At 44.1% G+C, this 19,492-nt stretch overlaps 1 long non-coding RNA gene across 1 annotated transcript; it reads right to left on the bottom strand.

Annotated features, from left to right (window-relative positions):
• Positions 1–433: 433 nt before the first annotated feature.
• LOC115067732 lies at positions 434–14,156 on the bottom strand. The gene is made up of 4 exons (XR_003847098.1): positions 13,936–14,156; positions 13,609–13,802; positions 12,423–12,570; positions 434–525 (listed from the first exon to the last, which is right to left on the bottom strand). It is a non-coding gene; the product is annotated as an uncharacterized LOC115067732 (long non-coding RNA).
• Positions 14,157–19,492: the final 5,336 nt, after the last annotated feature.

Raw genomic sequence — 19,492 nt, 5'->3', positions numbered from 1 at the left:
ACCCTTTCTTTCTGAAGCCATTTTTGTCAGTTATTTGGTCAGAGCAATAAGAAAAGTAACTGATAGAACCTGGATTCAAAACAGAAAGAACTTTCCATTAAATGAGGTAAAATAGTGTGCAATATATAATAACATATACTGAATAAAGATGCCTGGCACCCGACCAATGCTCAATAAAGTGTAGCTGTCATTCTGAGCAACCCCGATGAATAGTCACTTCATGCTGTGTCCTGGGCCTGGGGTTGAGGCTGCACAGTGAACTAGACAGACATGGCCCCTGCTGTTACAGAACTTACATCAACATCTGTTTGATTTAGGACCAGATTTGACAGGTCAGACTAGGCTTGTAGTAACAGAGTCAAATGTGTATGTGAGTCCACACATGACAAAAGTTTGTTTTTCTCTCACATAATAGGCAAAAGCAGCTGTCTCAGCTGGTGGGTGCCTATATTCCAAACGATGACATAGGGACCTTAGTTCTATCTTCTGGCTCCAAATCCCACTGACAACACCATTTACGCCCAGCTGTGGAGGAAGAGAGAGCAAGTGAGTGCAGGGACATACACTCTTCTTCATGGCTTTTAAAAAATATTTTATTATTTTTATTTTATGTGTATGAGTGTTATGCCTGCATGTAGGTAAGTGCACCCGTGTTGTACAATGCCACAGAGGACAGAAGAGGCTGTCAGATCCCCTGGAACTGGAGTTACAGACAGTTGTTAGCTGCCATGTGGGTGCTGGGATTCAAACCCAGGTCTTCTGCAAGAACAGTCAGTGTTCTTAACCTCTGAGCCATCTCTCCAGCTCTTTCTTCAAGGCTTTTTAAAAAATATTTTATTATTTTTATTTTATGTGTATGAGTGTATTGCCTGCATGTAGGTGGGTGCACCCATGTTGTGCAGTGCCCAGGGAAGTCAGAAGAGGGCTTTGAATCCCCTGAAACTGGAGTTACAGACAGTTGTTAGCTGCCATGTGGATGCTGGGAATCAAACCTGGGTCCTCTGCAAGAGCAGCCAGTGCTCTCAACCACTGAGCCATCTCTCCAGCCCTTCTTCAAGGGTTTGACCTAGAGCAAAGCACATCACTTCTGCTCACCTCCTACTGAGCAAGGCAAACTAGTGGCCCACAGGCCAGATATGGCTGCCTTGGACCAACTCCTTTCTATTTAGCTTTGAACCCAGCACTCTGTGTCTCATACATGACCCAGTTCACCTACAGGGAAGTTCACCTGAGCCCCGTAGACACTGGGGCTGGCACTCCTGACTCCACACATCCTCCCAGGGCTGGGAGCTTCATCCCCAGGACCTGAGCACAGTTCATGCACCTTGAATTGAAAATCTAGGCTTCCCTTCCCAAGTTCTCTCTTGACTTCCCAATATGCATATTTCACAGGATAAATATACTTGGGTGTACCTCTAGTATCCCAAATCTTTATGAAAACAATAAAGCTTAATCTAATCTCACTCTTCCAGGTAAATTCTGCCTTCTGTAATGTCTCCTTCAGAGAATGATCCCATTTTTCACTCAGTGAGCTCTGAAACCAAATGATGCTCCCTTGACCCCCCTCATCTGCCTTTGCCCCGTAGTATATTGATATTCTTTGATGGCAAGAGATTTTGTCTGTTTCGTTTTTTGCTTAATTCTCTAGTGCCTTGAGTACCACTAGCACACACAGCCCATAAGTGAGTATGATGTTAGTGAGTGAATGAGTCATCCTGCCTTGACTTTTATCACTTCTTACCTGCATCCCACAGTCCTCCAAACTGATCTACCTGCCTCTGGTCCTGTTTCTTCCCTTCTTCTCTATGGATGTAATGACTCTACACCAGGTGTAGAGTTCAAGTCCTGGGCCCCTCTGGGTTAGAGGTCTGCTATCTAAATGGCACAGTCACACCTTCACTCACATGCCTCCCTAGGCCCCCCTGACTAATCCCTATCCACCTTCCCAGATATAGATTAACTTTTACCTCTTCCCGACAGTGGTCCCTGGCAGCAATACCCCTCTCCAGAAAATGGTCCAAACAAACCATACTTTAGGAAGATTAATAGCATCAGTAGGAGTAGATGGCGGGGTAGTCAGTTTAAGTTAGGGTACATTTATATTAGAAAAAAACAGTGGTGGGGGGAGAGGGAGATGGTCTTAAAAAGTCACACTGAGCAGGGTGAGGTGATGCAAATCTTGGGACTCAGGTGGCAGAGGCAGGCTCTCTGTGAGAGCAAGGCCAGCCGGGTCTACATAGTGAGTTCCAGTTCCTGGGGCTACAGGGAGACTGTCTCAAAAAGACCAAAATCAATAAATAGACAAAATAAAGTCAGACTGTGATCATTTAAACACTTTAATGTAGCTCAAGAAGATACCATTCAATACATCGCTGACTTTTTCTATCTTAGAGCTCAGAGTTTCTCTTTCCAATGCAGTATCCATTAGATATACATGGATATTAAGCATTTAAACTGTCACTCTCTAAATTGAGATGTGCGTGAGGATAACATATACACTAAGCATCAAAGACTCAGTACAAAATAAAATAAAATATCTTATTCACGTCAGATATTAATTACAAGCCAAAGTGATGCTGTTTTAAGGATACAGTGGGTTAAGTCATTAGACTTATTTTGTTTGTTTTGATTTTGTTTTATTTTTTGTGGTGCTGGATCAAGCCCAGAGTCTCACATAAAATCACAAGTGCCCAATTCATCACTGAGCCGTAGGTATAACTCTTGTATATTTTGTTTAGCCTATGTCTTACTATGACTGCAAATGAAAACTCACGTGCAGCTTACTTTTCCATTAGACAGTGTTGCCTGGGGTTGACTCAGAAATACAGAGCAGGTGATCTGAATTCCCCAAGCATGAACTTATATCCTCAGTACCTTAAAAGGACTTATGTCTGTCTGGGTGTGGGTCTTCTCTACAGAAAGTCAGTCCATACTTTCTCTGGATTATTAGTTTAAGTATTCTCTTTTGTTTTAACTGTTTCTTTACTTTCTTCCCTCTGAAAACCTTAAGGGCTGGGAATATAGCTCAACTGGTAGAACTTGCATAGCCTACGTGAAGCCCTGACGTCGATTCCCACCACCACATAACCTATACATGGTAGCACATGTCTGTAAAACTAGTACCTACAAAGTGGAGGCAGGAAGATCAGAAGTTCAAGATCATCCTTGGCTGCATAATGGATTCAAGGCCTGCCTAGAATATAAGAGGTGCTGTCTCAAAAAAAATGTTTAAAGAGAAAATACAACCTAAACTATTCCCATTAGCTTTCTAAGGACCAGCTACAGTTGGGGCCAAGCAGTGAGCACAGGACGCATGACTGCTTCCCAGAGAGGCTTTAGCATCCTTCCTCACTGAGCAGTCTGGATGGCTGATGGAGGTCATGTGGAGATTGACCAGTGCTCAGAGCCAGAAAAATACTTGGGCATCATAAGACAGAATGTATGAAAATAAGTTCCTGACCTGTGGACAGGGAAGGCATTCATAGGCAGAATATGACAAAATAAAATTCGTAGAAGAAAACCTCAATAATATGATCATATCAAAATTTAGCATGTGCATAGGCACATACATAAGTATATACAGTATGTACAGAGAGAGAGAGAGACAGAGACAGAGAGAGAGACAGAGAGAGAGAGAGAATAGTCATATGAAAAACTCAAGTAATAGCCCAGGGAAAGATAATGGATTCCAAAATATTGACCTTCAGGAAGCTTAAAGAACTCCTAAGTTTTGGTGTTTGAGAGATGGCTCCAGGGTTAAGAGACTGGCACTGTATTTGAATTGCTTGTGTGCAACAGTGTTGACCAAGATGAAGGAAATACCCTCTCACATACCACTGGCATATAAAATATCTATTTTGGGAGCTAGTTGGGTAAACCCTACTAAAAGTAAAAATGTATGTGCCTTGTAAGGGATGAAGCAGCTCCACTTTATAAGATCCACTTTAGGGAGACACACGTGAGCTCAAGGAGGCACACACAGGATGCTTGTTACCCTCATGGTACAGTAACAGGAACAGTAAATTGCCCACAAAGGACTCCACACACTGGAGAGTGCCCCTCTTTCTGAAGGTTTACAGCAGATAAAGTAGATTTATTTGCCTAGGCAACAAAGATTTCCAAGATGTATCGTTCAGTATAAAATTCAAGTTTCCCCAGGTATGGTGGTGCACACCTTTAATCTCAGCACTCGGGAGGCAGAGGCAGGAGGATCTCTGTGAGTTCAAGGCCAGCCTGATCTACATAGTGAGTTCCAGGACAGCTGGGATTACAGGGAGACCCTGTCTCAAAAAGACCAAAAAAAAAAAAAATTCAAGTTTCAGAAAGATGCGTGAGATGCACTTACATTCTAAAAGATGTACATGGAACACATAGCAAACACATAAAACTGCTCTGTATGTTTTCCAGGGGTCCATACACATGCCTGTACAGGCATGCATAGAGAATAGTCTTAACACTCAGCCCAAAACAGTGAGTATCAAATTTAACTTCATGTTGTAATTTTATAAGATTTTAATCATCAACTACACAGTTACAATGAGTACCTTTTGCTGGTTTCTTTGATTGCTTGCTTGCTTGCTTGTTTGAGGCAGGGTCTCACTTTGTAGCCCAGGTTAGTTTCAAACTCAACAGTGGTCTGCCTACCTCAGCCTCCCAGGTGCTAGTGTTTACAGGCACAAGCCACCACTCCAGTCTCTGCAGTATGTGGTCTTCAAAGGGAAAGGGCGTGGAATCAGTGCATCCTGGCTCTTCTTTAGGCCTTTCCACTTCCTGTCCGTGTCTCCTTTCTGTCACCCAGCCACCAGACAGTCTGCTCCCTGCTCCCTGAAGGACTTTAGGCAGCACCCCCAACCCCAGAACTTTGTGTCTAAGCCAAGTGAGGATGAAGACAGTCAGGCAGTGGGATGGAAGGCAACACTGGATTTACAGTGTGTGATTGTCAAGGCATCTCCCCTCTCTCCAGGGAAGCTTTTCAAAGAAGACTCAGTTCTCAGAGGGGTGGCAGAGCCCTTTGCTAAATTCCCACATTGGATCTCAAAGGTGGTATGTCATTTGACCCTATGGGTTTAAATTTTAGTCATTTACCTTCTTAACACCTATGAATGTTAGCTCTCCTACCCATGAGAAAAATTGAGGCCAGAGGGGAGGGATTGGCCAGCTTCCCAGCTCACATAGCTCTGTGGAGGTTGGCATTTTGTCTGGATTGTCTACCTTTTCCAATCTGTCAGTCACGGTTCACGGCAGCCCGGAACACCCCAAACAGGAACTTCCGCCCTTAATTATGTTGAGCCATAAAAAACGTGACTGGATTTTACTACCTGTGTTAGTTTCTTGTAATGATTAGCCCCAGAAAATAACCTGGCAAACTGTGTTTACAGAAACTTGTAGATCTTCTCACACTCAGCGGAGGAAGCCAGAGGGTTGAGGCTTCAGTGCAAGGGAGCCCTTCTCTGACTAGACTGAGGCCAGGGCTAGGGCAGACATGCTAGGCTGTCTTCCCAGGGACACACGGCTTCCTAAACTGGGGTGAAAGCCACCTATCCAGAATTAGTATGTGCTGTAAAAAAAAAAAAATATATATATATATATATATATTTTATGTGTATGAGTGTTTTGCCTGTATGGATGTAAGTACATCTATGTTGTGCAATACCCACAGAGGCCAGAAGAGGGTGTCTGATCCCCTGGAACTGGAGTTCTGGATGGTTGTCAGCTGCCATGTGGGTGCTAGGAACTGAACCCAGGTCCTCCGTAAGAGCAGTCAGTGCTCTTAACTGCTGAGCCATCTCTCCAACCCCTGATGTGGTGCCTTTTAAAATGGGTCCTAGTAAATGGGAATCCCTGGATATGAGCCTAGGAATCTGCATTTAAAACATACTCCTCTGATGATGATTATTTTGTATAAAGCTAAGATTATTTTAATTTTTAGAATGTTTATTATTGTTGAGTATATATGTATGCCACTGTGCACATGAGGTCAGAGAGCAACCTTTGAGAGTCAGTCCCCTCCTTCCACCACGGGTTCTGGGAATTAAATTCGTGTCATCAGGTTTGCCCACTTTTGCCCATGGAGTCCTCTGGTCTCCCCTGGTGATTCCCATCTACACTGAAGATTGACCCTAACTGTTCTAAGAAAGAGCTAAAGGTAAGAATTCTCATAGTGAAACTGCTCGTCAGCCACTTGGCCCCATAGATGACAAGGATATACATCAATACCCAAGAAGAGAGCAGGACCGAATGGCAGGTGAGAAAGAGATGCTCCCGGCAAGAAGGGGAAGACAGCATGCACACCAGGGGGACATGCCTATCCATTGTCCTCTTGGGAATCTGGAAGGTTGGTAGAAGCCTGGGATATGAACTGAGAACCCAGAGATACTTAGATAAGAGACTCGCAGCAACAGTGACCTGAAAGGCACTCTGCAGGGGAGTCAGAACGCTTAGTCTGTTCCAAGCAGATGAGTCTAGTGTCTGTTTCACAAACCCAAAAGTTTACAGTGCATACAGTCAGAGCACAGTCTCTAGAGCAGAGCACATCACCTATTCAATGCCAATGACATCACCCTTGAGCACCATGTCAAAAGGGGTTTGTGTGATTAATTTCCATTATCTGTTGTTACCCAGTTGATGAAAGGTGATACTGTTAATGAGTGTGTGAATGAGACAGTGTCTTCGATGCCACATCTAAACCTTTCCCAGCCTTTTCAGGGTAGAATAGCCCTGACCCTACATATGGCCTTTCTTCATTATAGGGAAATAATTTCTCTCTCTCTCTCTCTCTCTCTCTCTCTCTCTCTCTCTCGGAGGCTCTGACACCAAACTATTGTGCATCAGCTGCTCGCCTCCCAGAACACAATACAAGGCCTGTGTAGAGTCTCTGCTGTTTAGTGTGTGCTCGCTTTCTTTCTGCAATGAAGCTGATTGAGCTGAGAGAAGTTTCAATACCATATTGATTGGCTTGACAGTGTCTTTGTTTTAGAAGCTGCTGTGAACTGCAAGGACTTGCAACTCTATTTAAGAAATATCGTTTAGAAGAAGTTAAATTCGATTGAGTGGAATTTTTGATGCAAATTGCTCTCAAACACTGAAACCATAGCCACAAGATGTTCTGATTTTCTCCAATGAGGAAGTGGAGATATTTTTCGATTGTCGTTACATCCATCCAGATAGAAAAGGAAGGCTGTGGGCTAGATAGGGAAAATAGGTTACGTCTGGCATCCCAGCATCCCTTTCCAGGCTTTCTGAAGAAGCATCTCTTTGTTCCATTCCTGAAAGTACAGCGTTGTTTTCTTGGGCCTGCGCTCCGGGTTAAACCTGGGTTAGACTATGGATCCCTTACACTTGATCCTGTGATTGGAAGACCCACACAAATGCAAGCCTAGAACACAATCGGACCCCTATTCGCTTAAATCTCTGTGAATACCAAAGAAGCCATTTGATCTTATCCAAGTCTTGCCTGGTGGCTTTCTCTTTAGTACCAATTGTTAAGTTTCAAGTGAAATCTGCCGAATTTTCAGTCTGTGAGTATTTGCTGCTTTAATAGACCTTTAAGCAGAACAAAATGATGCATGCCCTAATATGTAGTTTCTCCACAGGACTCAGCAATTCCTCTTTTGAATAGGCATATACTCCAAAGAACTGAGAGCAGGATCACAGAGAGGTGTTCGCACACCCGTGTTCCTTATTCACAGTACCAAAGACGGAAGTGACCCTGGAGTCCGTTGATGCAGAAATGGATAGATGTCACTTGGTATATGCATATAATGGACTGTTGTTCTGTCTTTAAGAAGAAGGAAATTATCATAACATGGTGGAACCTTGAGAATATAATGCTTCATAAAACAAGGCAGTTACAAAAGAGACAGACTGTTATAACTCTACTTAGATAAGGTGCCCAGAATACCAAATTCATAGAAACAGAGAAGCCAATAATGTTGCAGGACAGAGGGCAGGAATGGGGATCTCCCTTTAACACAACTTCACTTTTGCAACATGAAAAAAGATATGGACATGGACAGTGTAATAGCTACACAGCATTATTTAAAAAATGATAATATGGGGGGACAGGGTCTCCCTGTAGCCCCTCAGCTGGCCTGGAACTCACTATGTAGACCAGGCTGGCCTTGAACTCACAAAGATCTGCCTGCCTCTGCCTCCCAACTGCTGGGAATAAAGGTGTTTTTGAGACAGGGTCTCCCTGTAGCTCCAGCTGGCCTGAAACTCACCAGGCTGGCCTCAAACTCACAGAGATCCGCCTGCCTCTGCCTTCCAAGTGCTGGAATTAAAAGCATGTGCCATCACGCCCGGCATTAAAATGATAATTTTTTTAAAGGCGTTATGCCCATTTCTTAGAAGAGAGCCTTCAACTACTTCATGAAAGTGTAAAATGCTTTGTACCTGACTTTCAAAGTAAATGCAACATTTAATTAATTACCAGTGTCTTTAGGGGAAATCAAATTCCTAGTCCCTACTCATCTGAAGAAAGTGTTTGTCTTCTTTCATTCCGTTTCTCCTCAGTTCTGCGGGGCAGTGAGCTTCGTTTAGTCATCAGAGCTGTCTGTGGCTTCATTGCTCTGGTCTTTGTCAGAAATTTAGGTACCTAGGTGCATGCATTGCTAAGCTTCATAAATGATGGGTGGATACCAATAACTCTACCTTAAGGAGCCTATATGTCTATACTAAATAGATGTCCCCCCACCTAGTTTCTAGAAAGCTGTAACCCCATACAAGGCCTGCTGGAGACCATAGACAGGAGCACATGTGGCTTGCTCAATAATAGCAAAAGAAGAGTGAGGTAGAATCAAAGGGCTCCTCTTCATCCCTGTCTTCTGGAGAGCCAGATTTCCAAGCAGGTCTCTTGGGAGTAACAGAGGCAGCGGTAAACCTTCATCGCTAAGTCAGCCAGAGACGCTGCATTTGTGTGTGTTCTGTGTACAGTCTGTATTGTTTTAATCATGTGGACCCATTCTGAGACCCTCCTTGGGTGATGTTATCACTACTGTGGGAGCATTGTGACCTGAGTGGCACAGGCCAGTCACTACATGATGCAATCCACAGACCAGAAGAAAGCAGGTGCATTAGGTGGCTCAACACAATACATTGTTCAATAGTGATAGCAACTGATCTGGGGTTCAGAGGGCATGTCTGGTGGGGTTCCAGATTCTTGTCCCAGAACAAGGAATTGAGCAGAGATACACAGAATCAATGACAGTTTATTAAGAAAGATAATCCAGGTGTGGTGGGAGTCACCTTTAATCTCAGCACTCAGGAGGCAGAGGCAGGGGCAGGCTGATCTCTGAGTTTGAGTCCAGTCTGGTCTACATAGCAAGTTCCAGACCAGCCAGAGACAGTGAGACCCTGTCTCAAAAACATATGCTTCTGAGGGAGGAAGTAGGCTGGAGCAAAGGGAGAGTTTAGAAGTTCAAATTGCACCATTGCACAAAGGACGGGGCTTTAATGTCACACCGTGTGAGCTTTTCCATGCTCTGCTCTGTTGTACATAGTTCTACATACAACTTCGTGCATTCTATGTCTCATTAGCATTTAAAATCTCCCACCTAGGGATGTGCAGTTTAGTATTCTAATGAGCCTGGGCTGCCTTCAGACACTCTGGGGTGCCCTGGCACCAGCACCAGCAGCCAGCTTTAGTCAGCTAGGCAAGGTTTTCCAACCTTCCCCTCTTTGCCAACTTTTTTTTTCACAGACTAATTTTGTAAGGCTTTGCACAATGCTTCGGGGGCCTCACCTCCACCCTATTCTGCTTCATTCAACTCCCGCCCCTGACTCCCACCATCTATCTCTGTCTCAGTGGGGGTCTCATGTAATCCAGGCTGGCCTAGAACTCACTACGCAGCTGAAGATGATCTTGAGCTTCTGGTGCTCCTGCTCCCAAGTGCTGGGGTTATGGGGTGCACCACCTACTTTTATGAGGGGCTGGGAGTTGAACCCAGGGTATTGTTCATGTTAGGCAAGTGCTCTACCGACTACACTATATCCCCAGCCTCCTTTCTTTTTTTAAATTAAATTTTATTGTTAGCATACAACATCATGAGCTACATTATAGCATGTTCTTTTGTGTATGTGTATATGTGCACGGGTGTGTGCACATGTGGAGGACAGAGGTCAACTTCCAGGGTCTTCCTCAATTGTTTTTCTTAGTTTTGAGATAGAGTCTCTCACTGAGCCTGGAGTTCACCAATTTGGCTGGACTGACTGTCCAGCAAGCCCCAGGATCCTTCCATCTCCATGTCCCAGCACTGGGATTGCTGGCACGTAATGCCTTAGCTATCTTTTTACATGGGTGCCAGGGATCTCATGCTTGTGCAGTGGGCATCTTACTGACTGAGCCATCTCCTCAGCCTCTCATGACATTTTCATACGTACATGCCATTGTACTTGACTTGTTTACCCCATCACCCTCCTGTCCTGGTTTCCTGCCTTGCAGTTCACCTTCCTCACCACTGAGTCCCCTTTCTGCTCTTATGTCATCTATATGTATCTATATGTACATATACATATTATTAAATTGTGTATGCATATTACTAAACCTAGATTCCATGTGTGAGAGAAAACATGACATTTTGTCTTTCTTATATTACTCTACTTTGTTCTTTCTTTTTAAAAAAATCTTTTATTTATTCGTGTGTGTGTGTGTCTGTGTGTGTGTGTGTGTCTGTGTGTGTGTGTATTGCCTGCATGTGTGTAAGTGCATCTGTGTCATGCAATGCCCAAGGAGGCCAGAAGATGGAGTTGCATTCCACTGGAACTGGAGTTATGGACAGGTGTTAGCCACCATGTGGGTGCTGAGAATTGAACCTGGGTTCTCTGCAAGAGCAGCACTGGTAAACATGTGAGCAATAGGGCAAACATGTGAACCATAGGTAAATACATGAACAGTAAAGTGCTTGAGGACCCAAGTTCAGATCTCTAGCACTCACATAAAGAGCTGAATGTGATTGCATGTGTCTGTAATCCTACCACTGGGGAGGCAGAAACAGGAGGATTCCTAGAGCTCACTGGCCAGGTAGACTTGCCTAATCGGTGAGGTCCAGGTTCAGTGAAAGACCCTGTTTCAAAAAGTGAATGCGTAGAGCAATGGAGGAAATCACCAATGTCAACCTCTGGCCTCCACATGCCCACACATCTGCATACACACAGGAACACATATTCAATTATACACCACACACATACACAAATAAAAAAGTACTACATCTTTTTCAGAATTGCATGTGATATACTTTTAAGCACTGACCATGCAGCAGGTTTATTTTTATCAGTATCAACACAGACATGGGAATAATTCTTTTTGCTAATATTGCTAGCTCATAGGAATTTTTCAGCTCCATTAAAATCTTTTGGAGTTGAGACCATTTCAGAAGAGGAGACAGAAAGATTATATGAGCCAGTGGTTGTGAAGGGCCAAAGTGAAACAGTGTCTTCTGAACATGACAGGACTATGGCACTCAAGCTCACAGCAGCTGTGGCTGCCTGCATAAGACCTGCACAAGATCAAGCCAGTCACATTCCAGCATGGGCGGGAGGGGGACTCTGGAACCCCATGACTTAGCTGAGGAGCTATAGATAGCTGATGGCTTCTCGGGGAGGGAAGGTCAGTTTTCCTTAAGAGTTTGACCCCTGGGGGCTGGAGAGATGGCTGCTCTTGCAGAGGACCTAGGTTCAATTCCCAGCACCCACGTGTCAGCTAACAACATCTGTACCTCCAGTTTTAGGTGACTCTAATGCCTTCTCTGACCTCCATGGGCATTTCACATTACAAGTGCACTTACATATATGCAGACAATATATTCATACACATAAAATAAATTTAATAAATAAAACTTTATTTTTTAAAAAAAGAGGGCATGAAGTTGGGGGTAGGAAGGCAGGGGATGGACCTGGGAGGAGTTGGGGGAGAATGAAGGGTGAATATGAGCAAAATACATTGTATGCATGTGTGAAATTCTCAAAGAATTGATAAAATATTATATTAAAAATTAAAAGCCGAGGGTAGAGAGACGGATCAGTGGTTAAGAGCACTGGCTGTTCTGGCAGAGGACCTGGGTTTGGTTCCCAACACCCACATGGTAGCTCACACTTGTCCCTAACTCCAGTTCTAGGGGATCCAATGCCCTCTTCTGGTCTCCACGGGCATTTCATGCATGGGTGCACTTACATACACTATGGTAAAACAGTCATATATATAAGCTAAAAATAAAATAAAAATTTAAAATTAACAAAACCACCTTTGGGAGCTACTATTGTGGATCAGGCTAACCTGGAACTCAAATAGGTCCACATGTCTCTGCCTCCCAAGTGCTGGGATTAAAAGTGTATACCACCACGCTCAGTTGGAGTCACTACTGTGCAAACACTGTCCTTGACCAAATCGTTATTGTGGGGCATGGCTGTACTGGGGCTCTACTCACCCCCAGAAAATGTGTGGCCTGACTCTTCTCCTTCCTTCTCTGTCATGATTTCCTGTGCAGCCTGAGGAGATTGGGTGATGAACATCCAGGGATGTCTACCATCAGCAGTGGGAGAGGACACAGGGATTGGCTCAAGTGGGCGTATGACCTAAAAGGGTGTGGTTAGAGTTTGTTACAGCACACCTGTTGATAACATTGACACCAATATTTTCTCTACCTGTTGTATCTGACTGTAGGCACAGAGCCCTGGAAACTGCTGGAAACCATTCCATAGCCACAGAAGGATCTGCCCAAATCTGCCTAGGAGAGGCCCCACCCAGGAAGCCCAGCCAAGAAATGTGAGGGGGTAGGGTCCTGGAGGATAGGGTCCTGGGGAATAGGGTCCTGGTAAGTGGTGTGGACTGTGGACTAGCCCCTTGGCTTTTCCAATCTTTGTGAACTTTCATTTACATGAGCCAGTAAATTCCCTTCATTGTTTAAGTCTTGATGAGTCAGATTTTTCTGTTGCTGGGAACTAGACACACCATTGATCCATGTCAAACACCCCTTCCATCTTATAGAAGAGGACATGCTCTTAGGGATGCTATGAGAGGACCAACAGAGGCTAGGCCTATTTTCCTTCTGCTCTGCTAGTCATTTAGTGTGAGTTTGTGGTGGCTTTGACAGCAGTGGATACAACATTCATTTTCTTTTTACTAGCTGCTGGACAGATGTGTTCTGAAATACTGAACTGATTTCCCTGAGGTTTAACTTCTGGCAACCGATTGCTTCCTAGCCACCCTCAGGATTCATGAAAAAGAAAGATGAACTAATTGGAGAAGGAGTGAGAACTACATTTTACTTATTTACTTATTTATTTATTTATTTAAATTTATGTGTATGTGTTTTGTTTACATGTATGTAGTGCAAGTGTGCAATACATTTGGAGGCCAGAAGAGGGCATCATATGCATCCTATCTCCTGGAACTGTAGTTACAGATGGTTGTTAGCCATAATGAGGGTGCTGGGAACTGAACCCCGGTCCTCTGCAAGAGCAGCCAGTGCTCTTAACCAATGAGCCATCTCTCCAGCCCCAGGAACCACATGTCTTAAAAATTTTCTCCTTAGTCTGCCAGCAATTCGGTCTCAATGCTAATGCTGCTTCCCTCCTGACTGGTCTTGGTGACTATCCCTCAAGGCTACTTACCTTCCCATCTTACTATGTGTCATCTGACCCTGAAGACTTCCTTTTATAGCTATAATTTCCAGATTCTGGGAGCTCTTGCTCTGTGGCTCTGACAATTCTTCCATTTTTATCTATGTTATGTTCTCTCTCTCATTCAACAATGGTCTGTCCTAAAATGATATCAGAAAATCTCATCAGATCTCCAAGGAGATGCCCTAGGAAGGGGAAGAAAACAGAGGGGACGTCACACGAATTGCATTAGGAGTAGTAACTGGATGCTCTACCTATATTTTCTCCTTTAATTCTCCCAGTTGCACCATGGGAAGTAAGTTCAGTCTCCCAGCTCACCGATAAAGAAGCTCCATCTAGGTGAGTTGCCAAATCTCGGCGTGTGCAGATGTGAAGACATTCCCTTGTATCGCTGGGGTTGGGAAATAGGCTCTGCCGCTTTTGTATGAGTTCCAAATGATTATGACCTCTTGGATCTAGTATTGAGGAGACCGAAGCTTCCTCCAGGCAGAGAGAGAAACTGTAGGGAGGTGTCTGCCAAGCCACACACCACATATTTTATACCCATACAGGCCCATTCTTGAGATTTCCCAGGAAGGATTGGTGTACCAGGGAATCTAGCCATAAAGTTCGTAGCTGGAATCTGTTGGGGAAAAAATTTTGTCTAAAGTTGAGTTTGCATTTGTAGTTTATATCTGGGAAAAGTAGAAGTCAGCTAATCACAGTCTACCTGGAGGTGATGAATCACAGCAGATAGCAGTCCAGGCCTAGAACTGACCAGTCTGTACAGAGGCCACTGGAGTAGCCCTATATCCCTTCCCAGACCAATGCCAACACCCGTAAATCCATGGATTTTACACTCTGCAGTGACTTGTTTAGAAGAAACACTTCATGGCACTGCGGTCTTTCTGTCAGAGCACATTTTGCGGCATCTAAGCAAGCAAGCAAGAAGGGACCCTTTTGCTCTCTAAAGAGACTGAGACACCAACAAAGGGAAGACGTCTGACTGGGCAGGTGTGGGAAGTGCTGCTTTAAAGAGGTGCTTGCTTATCAGGCGCCATCCTTAGCTGCATGTAGGTCACACTGGAGGTTCTATGGTGATGTGTCTGGTGGTTGAAAAGATGGCGGCCCTTCAAGATATTCAGAGGGAGGAGGCTGAATGTGGTCACAAAAAGCATTCTATAAAAAATGGTGGGACTGGAGAGGTGGCTCAGCTGTTAAGATCACTGACTGCTCTTCCAGAGGACTTGGGTTTAGTTCCCAGCACCCACATGGTGACTAACAACCATCAGTAACTCCAGTTCTAGAGAATCCAACACCTTCTTCTGACCTCCACAGGCATTGCATACACAGGTGCACTTACATACATGCAGGCAATATACTCACGTACATACAATAAAAATAATAAATAAGGGGCTGGAGAGATGGCTCAGCAGTTAAGAGCACTGACTGCTCTTGCAGAGGACCCAGGTTCAATTCCCAGCACCCACATGACGGCTATGGACCATCCTTAACTCCAGCTCCAGAGGAATCCAAAGCCCTCTTCTGACCGCCATTGTATTGCATGACACGGGTACACTCACATACATGCAGGCAATATACTCATGCACAGGGAGGCAGAGGCAGGTAGATCTCTGTGAGTTAAAGGCCAGCCTGGTCTACATAGCAAGTTATAAAAAAGAAAAAATAATAATAAATAAAATTTTTTTAAATGGAAAGATGAGGCTAGGCATGGTGGCACACATCTTTAATCCCAGCACTCAGGAGCAGAGAAAAGCCAATTTCTATGAGTTCAAGGCCTGCCCTGTCTCAAAACAAGAAAGGTGAGATGGCTCAGTAGGTAAAAGTGGTAAGTGCTTACTGTACAAGCCTAACAACAGGAGTAGGATCCACATAAAAGAGGAAGGGGAGAAGTGACTTCACAAAATTGTCCTCTACCTTCCCCAACAATAACAATAAATTAAATAAAAAATAATGAAAGAGAGCCAGCAACATGGTTCAGCGAAATGGGTAAAGGTATCTTCCACCAAGCTTGACAACCTGAGTTTGATCCCTGGGTCCCCTATGGTGGAAGTAGATAGTCGATTCCCATAAGTTGTTGTCTGACTTCCACATGTGTGCCATGGTATGCACAGGCGTCCCCACCCTTATACACATAAGTAGATGTAATTAAAATTTTGAATTAATGAGTGATTTGAATAACCAAGACAATGTAAGTTAGGACACATTTTGAGTTCAGAAGATCTGAACCAAGTTTGCTTCCTTTCCTCATCTGATACGTAGCTTCCACATCAGGTGGTGTGGGGAGTCATCTGTGATTGTAGATGGTAAGGAGGTGGACTTAGAATCTAGTTAGAGGTGTGGGTCATGGGGCTAGAGGAAGTCAGTGTGCAAATGATTAATTTAAGGGAGACAAAGACATCTGTCCAAGGGATGGATGCTGAGACAGACTGGGAAACTGAGCTGGTGGAACTCACCCCTGGGGAAGACAGTGAGTTTGTCTGTGTGATGGTTTAAATGGGAAATGTCCTAGGCTCGTGTATCTGAACACTTGGTCCCCAGTCAGCAGTGCTGTTTGGGGAGGTTGGGGAACCTTTAGAAGGTAGGTGCTGTCTTGCTGAAGGAAATACATCACTGGGGGTGGGCTTTGGGGGTTTATAGCCTTGCCCCAGTATCTACTTGCTTGTTCTGCTTCCTGTGTGTGTTTGGAAAGGTTATCGGCCAGTTTTCCAGTCCAAATGCCATGCTGTCCCTGCCATTATGAACTCTAGCCCTCTGGAACCATAAACCAATAAAAACTTTCTTCCTTAAGTTGTTTCTGGTCATGGTATTTTATGACAGCAACAGAAAAGTAAGTAATACAAGTCTAATCATCTCCATGAAGGAATAACAATGGATTTGAAGATACACTTTTTTTTTAAATCTTTTTGAGACAGGGTCTCCTTGTAGCTCCACTTGACCTGGAACTCACTGTATAGACCAGGCTGACCTTGATCTCACAGAGATTCGCCTGCCTCTGCCTCCTGAGGGCTAATATTAAAGGCAGGTGCCACCACACCCAGCTGAAGATAGAATTTTCAATGCACAAATTACATCTATCAGATCTTGCAGACAGCTAAGTATGATCTTTAGATTATAGAGCCTTGGTTCTGAGCCATGGCTGCACTGTAGGATTCCCTGGGAGTTTTTCAAATCTACATCTCCTTAATCTCCCCCAGCCTCTGAGATTTTGATTCAATTGCTCTGGCATAGAACTTAGAAATCAGATTTCCCTGGATAACTCCCAGAGCCTACCTCTAGTCCTAAAACCCCTGCTGTTATGGTTAGAGTCTGAAATGGCCCCCACAGACTCACGTATTTGAACAGCCAGTCCCCAGCTTACGGCACTGCTTGGTAGAGATAGATCACAAGTGGTGGTCGGGGGCAGGGAGCTTTGGGGATTATAGCTCAGTCCTGGTATGAGCCCTGTGCTCTAGTTCCTGGTCCAGCCACCATGTGAGGAGCTCTGTCACATGTTTCCATCACCACAGACTGAACCCATCCCTCTGTGAGTCCTGTGTTGCCCCTTTGGCCATGGTGAACTCAAAGCTCTCCAAAACCATGAGCCAAAATAAGTATGTCCTGCTTGAGTTTCTCTGTTGGGTATTTAGTTGCAATGATGAGAAAACTAGTAGATCTGCCCACTGGGAGGTGTGGGTTGTTTGATTTCCTGGCTTTGGCGGGGTTGGGGGACAGCAATGAAATCAAGGATGTGTATGGTGTGCACCAATAACTCCTAAGAGGTCTCTTTTGAGTTCCACAATGAAAAGGGAAGTAGAATAATAGAAAGAAAATTCCAGCAAAGGTTGTTTGTGCTTTTAAGAGACATTAGCAAAGTTCTTCACCAAGAGTATACAAAACACTCTACAATTTGCTTTATTCTGGAGAGGTTTATTTAAAGAAAAGATGACTCAATGAACACGTCCATCAGAGAACAACTTATCAGCGTCATCCTCATCACCACCATCATGGTCAAAATCATAAGGGACATTTACTAGCACTTGACAGTTTACAAAGTACTTTAATAATAATAATAATAATAATAACCCTATATAGCACTTTATAGTAAAAAGAACATTGAAAGTTTTTCCACATGCCACTATAGGAGTGGGTGCTGGCTGAAAATGCAAATGCGTTGCTCATAGGGATGGAAAGACCTAACACTGAGAAGCAGACATTTCAAAGATGACCAGGTACAAATCCCGACACACCCTTGTGTTCAACCCAGGGGTCTCCTGGCCATGTTCAGCCGCAGGACTTGGATCACAGGACCTCACTATCTTTCCAGGCTGTGTGTCTTTCCTTCCTCATAACTGAGCTAACAGTCATCATGACTTTTCCCTTGGGGAGACTGTTGACCTTAGGAGTTAGAAACTCTGGGATCCAGTCCCAGCTTTGCCATCTCATTTACAACATTTGTTCCACTTGATGCTCACCTTCCTCACTTGGAGCGGAGTGGAACCAGCTCTTGCCTGCCTTCCTAGCATAATACCAAGCACAGAGGAGCGCCACATAGTGATGGTCAAATTAGGAGTCCTCTATTAATAGCTGGTGATCAGAAACGGGGGCTAATGTCCAAAAGAACTCTCAAACCTGAAGAGAAGCAGGGCAGGGTTTATAAAGCTTAAAACCACAATTACATCATGCCAGGGGCAAAGTCAATACCCACAGTTACATCAGATCACCGTAGTTATACCAGACCAATGGTAGGTCAGTTAACAAAGAGGTTTTCACTTAACAAAAAGTTTTGGTTCAGCTGGTGGGAGGATGATGTGCTACCTGGCTACCTGTAAATTGCCCAGTATTGTAGAAACAATGTGCTCTCTGAAACTGCCTGTATGAGATGTTCTGCCTGGCTGGCTGCAGTGGGAATGGCTGGGCAAAAACATGGTAAAGCAAAAGTCAGCAAGAACAAATATGGAGTTAGTTCTGCCATTTCATTAGGTCTATGTGAGGCTTAAATACAATAAACTTTGGGGGCTGGAGAGATGGAACAGCAGGTAAGAGCACTGGCTGCTCTTGCAGAGGACCCAGCACCCATATGGTGGCTAACAACCATCTGTAATTCCAGTTCCAGGGGATCTGATGCCCTTCTCTGACCTCTGCAGGTATTGCATGACACGGGTGCACTTACATACAGGCAAAATATTGATACACATAAAATGAAATTTTTTGAAAAAAATTAAAATACAGGGCTGGAGAGATGGCTCAGTGGTTAAGAACACTGACTGTTCTTGCAGAAGACCTGGGTTCAAATCCCAGCACCCACATGGCATCTAACAACTGTCTGTAACTCCAGTTCCAGGGAATCTGACAGCCTCTTCTGTCCTCCGTGGGCATTGCATGACACGGGTGCACTTACCTACATACTGACATAACACTCATACACATAAAATAAAAATAATATATAAATTTTTTTAATGTAGAAGACAGGGATGAGAAAGGCACGATTCTCTTCATTGGAATTGACTTCCAGGACAGCTGGGGCTACAGGGAGACCCTGTCTCAAAAAGACAAAAAAAAAAATAAATAAAAATAAATAAATAAATAAAATATTTTTTAATTAAAATAAACTTTTTAAAAGGGTTGGAAATGTCCACCATCACAATATAGAAGAATCAGAACATGTGCACACTGCCCTAGTTTTGGAACTTCAAAGAACTGGGAATTTGTTTTGTTCCTTCAGGTTGGCCAGTGTGATGCTAACCTCATGACCCTCCTAGATCCCACTTCAAGTCACACAAATCTCTAGGCAATTGGTCCTAGGGGCGGGCTTAGGATGCCAAGAGCACATTAGGGTTGATCCAGCTGATGACCTCAGGCTGTGTCCTTTTCCAAGCTCTATTTTGGTGACTCC

This window comes from Nannospalax galili, unplaced genomic scaffold (assembly GCF_000622305.1).
Source record: "Nannospalax galili isolate Female #2095 unplaced genomic scaffold, S.galili_v1.0 scaffold44, whole genome shotgun sequence".
NCBI lineage: Eukaryota > Metazoa > Chordata > Mammalia > Rodentia > Spalacidae > Nannospalax > Nannospalax galili.
This window is presented reverse-complemented; position numbering and strand designations above follow the sequence as displayed.